This window comes from Panthera leo, chromosome B2, assembly GCF_018350215.1.
Source record: "Panthera leo isolate Ple1 chromosome B2, P.leo_Ple1_pat1.1, whole genome shotgun sequence".
Taxonomy (NCBI): domain Eukaryota; kingdom Metazoa; phylum Chordata; class Mammalia; order Carnivora; family Felidae; genus Panthera; species Panthera leo.
The window spans coordinates 39,277,811-39,288,698 of record NC_056683.1 but is presented as its reverse complement, the minus strand read 5'-3'; positions in this window follow the sequence as shown (position 1 = coordinate 39,288,698).

The window sequence follows — 10,888 nt, the reverse complement described above, 5'->3', positions numbered from 1 at the left end:
CCCTAATGTAATGTATGGACTTTGGGTGGTACTGATGTATCAGTGGAGGTTCATTGATTGCAACAAATGTACCACTCTGGTGGGGGATGGTCATAATGGGGGACTCTGTGGGGTGGGCAAGAGGTATATGGGAATTCTCTGTGCCTTCTGCTCAATTTTGTTGTGAACCTAAAGATTAAAGGTTATTAAAAAAAATTCATGCACATGGTGACAAAAATTTCCAAACAGTTTAGAAGTGTACAATGAAAAGTAAAGATCTTTCTTGTCCTTCCCTAAAACTTGTAGATTTCCTCCTCAAAGGAAACCTCTGTTAACTGATTTTTATGTACTCTTTCAGAAAATGGCATATCTTTCTAAGAGCATATACTCCTACCTTTTTTCACATTTTTTACACTAAACACACCACGCAATATAGTCCTGCATTTTTATTTTATTTATTTATTTATTTATTTATTTATTTATTTATTTATTATTGGGCCTCGATCTTGGAGATTGCTCTTTATCTACACGTGGCAGTTAGACTCATTCTTTCTATCAGCAGCAGGGCATTTTGTTGCAATTCCATCAAGCACTTCCCTAATGATTGTGCAAGTTTTAAAAGGCTCTTACCAACAGTGATGCAACAAACTTCTTTGCAATTTTGCGGCACGTCTATAGGCAGATTTCTAGCTGGGTTGGTGGGTATGTGCATTTCTTTCGATGTTGCCAGAATTGTTCTCTTCGGGGGTTACACCAGCTTGTACTTCTAACAACCAAAGGTGCACGAGGGTGCCCCCCCCCCCTTGCTAATGCTAAATGGTATCACCTTTCCAGTTGTTTGCTAATCTAATAGGTCCAGATCATATTGTGGCGTTGTTTTGTTTTGCATCTTTTCAGTCGTAAGGAAGGGTGATCCTCTTTCTGATGTCGACAGACTGTTTACATTGCTTTTTTTCTGTGATCTGCTTGTTCATGTCCTTTGCACATCTTTCAGTAGGCTAGTAGCCTTTTTATTATTGACTTCTTTGAACCGTAGATAGTTTCAAATAACTAGGTAGAGATATGCTTCAGGAACATTGGTCTGAGAACTGTGAGCAGCCTGAATTGAAGCAGACAGAATGTGAAGCAAGACCAGCTTCTGGAGGCTCCAGTGGTGGCCTGGGGAGAGGTGACAAGGGAGTAGATGGGAGATGGGACCAGGGAAGTGGCAGGAGGAGGCAAGAGCATTAGGTTGAGATAGAATTGACTGGCCATGGCAGTCAATGAGGGAGAGAACAGGAACTGTAGGTGACTCCAGCAGTAGCTGTGGTGACTGGCAGATTTATGGAGCCAGAGATAATAGAGGGAAACCCTGCAGGAGGGGGTCCTCCAGCCTAAGGCGGAGGTCTGAGATTCCTTGGTCTGGGGGAGGAATGCATCACAGGTGCTAGAGGCACACAAGGTCTGGGACTTTGCCTTCATGGGAGCTGTGTGGCTTATTGGTCAGGGGCTGCCCAGTAGAAATGCATGGGAGGGGAGCGAGTATGCATCCTGAATGTCCAGGCTTGGCTGGAAATGCTCATGGATCCCGTGGTCCAGACTGAACTAGAGGCAGCGCCACTGATGTTCTCCTTTCATTTCTGCATGACCTGAAGAGAAAGGAGGAGGAAAAGTTCAGAATATGGAATGAATCCATTCCCTGACCTGGTCCCCTGAGCCCCACAAACCTGCCCTTCCTCACCAAGCCTGCACCTTTCCTCGGTCCCTGTCCCTATTTCCTGATTTTTCCTTCCCATTCTGCCTCTGTCCCCTTCTTTTGGACCAGGGATCCAGGAGCAAAGATGAGAGGAAATCTATCTTTCTGTGACCAGCCCCTGCATCACCCTCCCAGTACTCTGGTCTGTGTTCTCAGGGCACTTGCCCATAGTCCAGAGATCCTCCCTAGAATGCCAGTCATGACCATGTCTAAGAGCATTCCTGACCTTTACCTCAGAGTTGGTCTGGTGGTGGGAGGTTCTGGAAAGCCCTGAGCAGCCAGCAGCCAGTGCTAAGAGTAGTAGGTGTCCCTTTGGCCTCTGATTATGACTTGCCTGGGCAACTGTCAAATATAAAGCGGACTAATTAGGAGCATGTAGAGAGGAATGCCCTGTGGATTTTAGAAGGATAGAAATGACTGATGACAGTTCAGATAGTGTCTCCAAGTCTAGGAAGACTAGCAGACAATAATTGCTATAGATAATTTTCAGATGCTCTACAGTCTCAAGAGAAAGAGAGGAGAGGACCTGGTCTGATTCTCACCATGGCCAGGATGTAAATTAGGGCTAGATAATTCCTCCAGACTCTGAACCATATGTCCCAGAAGTGTGGATTCCTCAGACCAACAGCACATCATAAAATACGTTGCACGCTGACATAAGGGCAAATTTTTATTTTATAAAAAATCACTTCCATAGTCTTTGATCATCATTTTCTGTAAAGAACAGGCATTTTGAAATGGTGACTGTTGCCTTAGATCATGAACATAAGAACCACATCTGGGGATGGCAGCACACTGAGCTGGAGGAAACACGAGGCCTGAAAAGTTTGGGGAGCACAATCCCCATCCATCTCTGAGACAGCATAGCTGTCTCATTACCTGAGATGGGAATAAATCTCTAAGTTGGGTTAAACACTGTTATTTGGAGGTTTTTTTTTTTTTAAGTTTATTTATGTATTTTGAGAGAGAGAGAGAGAACACATGCACAGGGGAGGGGCAGAGAGAAAGTCCCAAGCAAGCTCTGCACTGTCAGCACAGAGTCCGACACAGGGCTTAATCTCACAAACCGAACCATAAGATCGAAATCAAGACTTGGACGCTTAACCGACTGAGCCACCCAGGTGCCCCGAGTTTCTCTATTCTTATAGCTGAACCCAATCTTAACAAAAACAGCTGTCACTCTTGAGAGTTTTGTTAGGTATACAATTTTAGTTTAAGTTATTTTTCCCAACATTTTGGTGATTTTATTCCATTGCCTTCTGGCTTGCATTATTGCAGCTGAGAAGTCTGCCATTTAATGTTCTTCATAAGTGGTGGCTGCTTCGTCTCTGTTCTGGGCTCTTTAATTTCTCAGCAATATGCTAAGATGTTGGTTTCTTTTTGTTTATGTTGCCTGGTTGATGATAGCCAGTGTCTGTGGCTTACCGACTTTTCATAGCTCTAGAAAATTGTCAGCCAGTACATCTTCACATATTGCCTTTCAAGTTGTTTATGCCTAGGATATGGAGAGCTCAAAGGGGTGGGTAAGAACAATTCAGCTAAGAATTGCTTCCCCTAGTGGTGACTTCAGCTTTATACCAGGCTGTGATCTGAGGGGATTTGTTTTGTTTTTGGATCTCTACCCCAACCTCTGCAAAAAAATCTGAGTTTGGAAATTTTTAACCTAATTTTTAAAACTTTATTCCTTTTGGGGTGCCTGGGTGCCTCAGTCCGTGAAGCGTCCAACTTTGGCTCAGGTCATGACCTCACGGTTCGTGGGTTCGTCCAACTTCGGCTCAGATGGGTTCGTGGGTTCGAGCCCTGTGTTGGGCTCTGTGCTGACGGCTCGGAGCCTGGAGCCTGCTTCGGATTCTGTGTCTCCTTCTCTGTCCCTCCCCCACTCGCATTCTGTCTCAAAAAAAAATTAAAAAAAACCCTTTATTCCTTTAAAACAAGTGAGCTTGTGTTCCTTTTATTTGATAATAGTGTAGTTACTGTGGAATGAATGACATTTTTTTCCCCCACTAAAACTTACACGGCTGAGGGTTTCTGACATATTTTATAAAAAAAGTTTAAAGTTGCCATTGTCAGACTGGTTACTGTATAAATAACTAGTGTCCGTATAAATTGTTTCTTATCATCTATGTAAAATTGAGAATTGTGTAGCACAGTGCTATCATTCTACTTGGACCTTTTAGTAAAGTTTTAAAAACATAGTATTTCTATAATAATTCTTCATATAATTGAATTGTTAATAATAATCTAGTCATATTTTATGAACTTATTTAAAAAATTTTTTTAATGTTTATTTATTTTTGACAGAGAGAGAGACAGAGCATGAGCGGGGGAGGGGCAGAGGGAGAGGGAGACACAGAATCTGAATGCTGACAGCTCAGAGCCCGACGTGGGGCTCAAACTCACAAACCACGAGATCATGACCTGAGCTGAAGTCGGACACTTAACTGACTGAGCCACCCAGGTGCCTCCAATTATTAATAAAGTTTGGACTAATGCAATACTGGGAAAGTGAATACTTCTATCTAAAAAATTTTTAAGCTTATTTATTTATTTTGAGGGGTGGGAAAGGGCAGAGAGAGAGGGAGAGAGAATCCCAAGCAGGCTCCACACTTCCAGCACAGAGCTCAATGTGGGACTGAACCCACGAACTGTGAGATCATTACCTGAGCTGAAATCAAGAGTTGTATGCTCAACCAACTGAGCCACCCAGACACCCCTATCTAAATATTTTTAAGGAAACTAAAGTTCAAAATTAAAATGGATTGTGGTCAAAGAAAATAATACTAGTATATATTAGGGACTGAATCCAAATTAAAGATCTAATATATATTATATATGTAATGCACATATACAAAGACATATACGCATATGTACTTTTGACCAATGGAATAAAGAATAGAGAAGATTTTAATTTTTAAAATTATTATTATTTAATAACGTTTATTTATTTTGAAAGAGAGAGTACACATACACATGAGTGGGGGAGGGGTAGAGAGAGAGAGGGAGAGAGAGAATCTGAAGCAGGTTCCATGCTCCATGCAGAGCCTGATGCAGGGTTTGATCTCAAGACTGTGAGATCATGACTTGAGCCGAAATCAAGAGTCAGACACTTAACCAACTGAGCCACCCAGGCACACCAAGAACTGAGAAAATTTTAGATAAAGCTTCCAAAACTTGTTCTTGTCTGTTTTTTCTCTTTCATTTATCATATGAAATTATCCCTAAAGTGATTAGATGCTCTCCCTAATCCATTCCTGAAGGTAGACTAGAAGTGTTTCTTTACAGTTTACTGGTACTGTGCAAAGGTCATACTAAAAGGGAATATACTCTGGACAAATACCATTGAAGTAAATGTCCAGATATTTGGGCCAAGAATTAGGAAGAATAACTACAGTCTTTGTACCATTCCCACAAGTTCTATACTTATGTATACTTGTCAAAATATAAACATGCTGCTTCTTCCTAAAATGCAAGATGGAAAAGTAAGGAAATAAATCTATAGTGGACATTATCCACAGTAGAGAGTTGGTGGATAGAAGCTTCTACAACCACTTTAGAGGAAAAGGAAATGTGGTGAATTCTGTGCTGACTCTTAAAGCCTCATTCCAACTGAGATGTGTGGTTTTTGCTCATAATTCATTGACCAAAGCAAATCACATGCCATACTTGCTTCAAAGGGCACAGGGCACTGCAATCCCACAATGTGCCAGGAAAGAAGAGAGACCAAGAATTTGTGAAGCATCCTAATGTTACCTTATGTTTGGCACAAGTATAATTCAAATATGGGATGGCAGGACAATATGTGACGTTTTAAGATTAAGAAAATGTTTTTTAAAAGCAAGAAAAAGAGATCATGAAAGACAGAAATCTAATTAATGTGATTTTATATCAAGATTCAATAGAAAATGACAGTCAAGTTCAAGTGGATTTGGATACATCTAAAAGTGCATTTCAGGATTATATATTCTATTTTCTGTTGGGTTTGGCTTGGTATTTGCCATTAATCTTTTTTTTTAATGTTTTATTTATTTTTGACAGAGAGAGAGAAAGAGAGAGAGAGACAGAGTGCAAGCAGGGGAAGGTCAGAGAGAGAAGGAGACACAGAATCCGAAACAGGCTCCAGGTTCTGAGCTGTCAGCACAGAGCCCGACGCGGGACTCGAACTCACAGGCCACAAGATCATGTTCGATCCCATGGACCATGAGATCATGACCTGAGCCAAAATCCAGTCAGATGCTTAACCGACTGAGCCACCCAGGTGCCTCTATTCCTTTGTTTTCTTCGAAAGTTTTATAACTTTAGCTCTCACATTTACATCTTTGATTCATTTTGAGTTAAGTTTTGTATATGGTGTGAAGAAGGGGTTCAAATTTGCACTTTTGCAAGCCAACTGAAAGACTACCCTTTCCCTATTGAATTGTCTTAATCACTCTTGTTGAAAATCAACTGATCACAGATGTCTGGGCTTACTGCTACACCATCAATTCTAACCTATTGATTTATGTGTACATATTTATATACTTGCTGTCAATTTCTGCAAAAAGAAAGTTAGAATTTTGACAGGGATTTCATTTAATCTGTAGATAAATTGGGGGAATATTGTCATTTAAATTATGTGAAGTCTTCCAATCTATGAATAAGGATGTCTTTCCATTTATTCTGATGAAAATTTTTTTCAACAGTTTTGAAGTTTTCAGTGTACAAGTCTTGACTTTCTTTTGTTAAATTTATTCCTAAATATTTATACTCCTAGATGCTATCATAAAGGAATTGTTTTCTTAAGTTCAATTTCAGATTGTTCATTGCTAGTGTGTAGAAATACTAGTGAATTTTGTATAATGATCTTGTATCCTGCAGCTTTGCTGAAATTGTTTACTAGTGCTTCTTTCTTTCCTTTTTTTTCTTTTTTTTGATTCCTTGGAATTTTCTATGTAGAAGATCCAGTCATTTGTGAATAGATATAGTTTTACCTCATTTTTTTCTAATATGAATGTCTTTTATTTCATTTTCTTGCCTAATTGCCCTGGCTACAATCTCTAGTACAGTATTGGATAGAATTAGCAAGAGAGGCATCCTTGTCTTATTCCTGATCTTAAGAAGAAAGCTTTAGTCTTTCACCATTAAATATGGTATCTATCAGTCATGGGTTTTTCATAGATGCCCTTTAGTAACTTGAGGAAATATCCTTCTTTAAAAAAAATTTTTTAAGTTTATATATGTATTTTGAGAGAGAGAGAGAGAGAGAGAGAGAGAGAACATGCATCAGCAGAGGAGGGGCAGAGAGAGAATCTCAAGCAGGCTTTGTACTGTCATTTCAGAGCCCAATGTGGAGCTCAAACTCACGAACTGTGAGATCATGACTTAGCTGAAACCAAGAGTCAGACACTTAACTGACTGAGCCACCTAGGCACCCCTAGGAAATTCCTTTTTTATTCTAATTTATTGAGGGTTTCTTATTTTATCCTGAAAAGGTGCTCGATTTTATCAAATGCTTTTTCTGCATCTGTTAAGATGACCAAGTGGGTTTTTTTCTCCTTTATTCTATTACATGGTGTATTACATTAGCTGATTTTCGTATGTTAAACCAATCTTGCATTCCTGGAATACATTCTGCTTGGTCATGTTGTATAATTCTCTTTTATATGTTGTTGCATTCAATTTGGTTGTGTTTTGTTGAGGACTTTTATGTCTATATTTATAAGAGATATTGGTCTATAGTTTTCTTGTAATGTCTTTGTCTGGTTTTGGTATCAGGGTAGTACTGGCCTCATAGAATTAATTGAGAAGAGGGGTGCCTGGGTGGCTCAGTTGGTTAGGCATCCTACTTTGGCTCAGGTCATGATCTAATGGTTTTGGGTTTGAGTCCTGTGTCCGGCTATGTGCTGACAGCTCAGAGCCTGGAGCCTGCTTCAGATTCTGTGTCTCCCTCTCTCTCTGCCCATTCCCTGCTCATGCTCTGTCTCTCAAAAATAAAGAAATGTGGAAATGCATTTAAAAAAAAAAGATTAGTTGAGAAGTGTTCCCACTTGTCTATATTTTGGAAGAGTTTGTGAAAGATTGGTGTTAACTCTTCTTTAAATCGTTGGTAGAATTCACCAGGGAAGTCATCTGGTCTTGGGATTTTCTTTACGGGAAGTTTAAAAATTATTAATCCTTTTTTTTTTTTTTTTTTAAAGTATTCTGGCTCTTCCTCTGAAGCGGCTTAAAGCAAGATTGCATCAGGGGCACCTGGGTGGCTCAATCAGTTAAGTGTCTGACTCTTGGTTTTGGCTCAGGTCATGATCTCATGGTGTGTGAGTTTGAGCCCTTCATTGGGCTTCAAGCTAACAGTGTGGAGCCTGTTTGTGATTCTCTCTCTCCCTCTCTCTTTCTGCCCCTCTCTCGCTCATTCTCTCTGTCTCTCTCTCAAAATAAATAAATAAAAACCTGAAAAAATATTAAAAAATAAATAAAGCAGGATTGCATCAGTAATAATAATACTCATGAGAAACAACTAATAGTTTTTACTTGGTCCCAGACATTGGTTCCTAATATTGTTCTCCTCTTAAAGCCTTCTCAGCTTTTTGGAGGGTGGTTGACTCCATGTTTGGGAAGAGAGAACTCCAGATTGGCTTGTGCCACCTTGGTGTTGTCAAGTGAGGACGTATTTGACATCCTGTGTGGTGGTAAAAGGCACAAAAGCCAGCTTAAAGCATCCCCCCCCCCCCACACACACACAAGTGGTCAAACTGTCACTATGTGAGCATCAAAAATGAAATAGTTTATTAAGACAAATTGAGTCTCAAAAAGCTGAGTATCTTATTGTATTCAGGAAGAACTAGAATGGATTTTCTTTACAAAATAATGAGTGCTACCTAGAGGTTGATTTTTTTTCACCCAGAGTTAAAAAAATGTTCACATTTAATTGTATGTGTGTTTTCAGAGCGGGCAGAAGAGTTTTCACGTCCAAGGCTGTTCTCCGCTCAAAGTCACTGTCAGCAAGTCTCATGAAAGATTCCCATACCATGACCCGGGGGAGGCTTGTTTGTTCATTGTGAGCAAGCTGGCTATTCAACAATCATCTCCCAGATTAAATCTCTCGCTATTCTGGTCTGAGCTGAGATTCTGAAAGTAGACTTCTTTAGCTGCTGGTTCCCTGTTGTGCTCTGTCAGTAGAGAGGCTGGAGGGAGACTGGGGGACTGAAGGAGGGGGACAGGATGTTTGCATCCTACTCCTCTGAGTGTCGCACAGCAATGCATTTCATCAGGGCAAGGGCCGTGGTTCCAGTGGCCACAATTGGTCCCAGTGTGCAGATTTTTCCACTCCCAGTAAAAGACTCATTGAGCCTTAGAGACACCAGCACCAGATCTGAGAGATCTGTGTCCTAGACCCCGTGGAGCCCTCTTTTGAGCCAGAAAAGAAAATAAGCATCATTTCATTGTTTAAAAATGTCACACATACATTCCAGCTAGGTTAGAACAGATATGCACTTAACCAATCCATATGAAGAAAGAAACTGCTACCTTACCCCATCATGACGATTGGGACATATTGACTTTGGCCACTTGGTGAAGAAAAAAAAAAAAACAGAATAATATTTGTACAGGCTTTCATGATAGTGTTGAAAATAATGTTTGACAAGGAAATAGAAAAAGGCTCACGGTACCTTAAAAATAAACCTTCCTGGTGCTCTGGCTGCCAAAGGACTAAGTGTGAAAGCAAACTTTTGACTCAGCTTCAATGAAATGAAAAGAAACCCCAGGTCACAAGTCCCAAGATGATTAAATGAGAAGCCTTAAGAGATAGCAGCCTGATGGGAAAGCTAGTTTGAGAATTAAAAATTCTCCATGTTGGGGCGCCTGGGTGGCTCAGTTGATTGAACATCCGACTTTGGCTCAGGTCATGATCTCACAGTCCATGAGTTTGAGCCCAGTGTCAGGTTCTGTGCTGACAGCTCAGAGTCTGGAACCTGCTTCAGATTCTGTGTCTCCCTCTCTCTCTATCCCTCCCCTGCTCATGCTCTGTCTCTTTCTGTCTCTCAAAAATGAATAAATGTTAAAAATTTTTTTTAATTGTTTAAAAAATACTTTGGGTCATCCAACCATTCAGAAAACTTGGGGATAGAGGAGTAGAGGATATTTACATTATGTGTACCTCAAATGCACAAAACGAACAGACAGGACAGGCAGAGAAAGATTTTATTCTCATTAAGTGCTCTTGGGTGCTACCTTCAGTTAGGATGGTGTAAAGGAGCAAACTGCTTCTTGTGATAGTCAGGGCTAGTTAGAAATCCTCCTCGGGCTGTTTACAGAGAGGTTCCCCCACGGAAAACAGACGAATGAGAACCAACAGGAAAGAAATAGAAAGCAAGTCCTAAAGAGTAACATATCAATAATTACCTTAAATTTATTTATTTATTTTTTTTTGTTTTATTTATTTATTTTGAGAGAGACAGAGACAGCACCAGCGAGGGAGGGACAGAGAGAGGGAGAGAGAATTCCAAGCAGGCTCCACATTGTCAGAGCAGAGCCTGATGTGGGGCTCTAACTCATGAGCCGAGAGACCATGACCTGAGCTGAAACCAAGAGTCAGACGCTCAACAGACTGAGCCACCCAGGTACCCCAATTACCTTAAATTTAAACTGTTGAAATATGCCCATCAAAAGACAGAGATCGACAGAGTGGAGAGATCACAATTACCGGATACTGCTTATAAGAAACTCCCTTCAAAGTCAACAATCAAGTAAGTTGAAAGAAAAAGAATGGAAAAACTATACCATGCCAACATGAAGTTAAAAAAAATTTTTTTAACGTTTATTCATTTTTGAGAGACCCAGTGCGAGCAGGGAAGGTGCAGACAGAGAGGAAGACACAGAATCCGAAGCAGGCTCCGGGCTCTGAGCACAGAGCCCAACGTGGGGCTCGAACCCACGAACTGTGAGATCATGACCTCAGCCAAAGTCGGATGCCCAACCTACTGAGCCACCCAGGTGCCTCAACACGAAGTTTTTAAAAAGCAGGAGAGGCTATATTTATATCTGATTAAAGTAGACTTCAGAGAAAAAAGAATATCTACAGATAGATGCTGTATAATGATAAAAGCATCAATCCACCCAGAAGATTTAATGATCTGAAATGTACGCACAGCAAATAACAAAGCCTCAAAGTACACGAAGCAAAAACTAATACCACTGAAA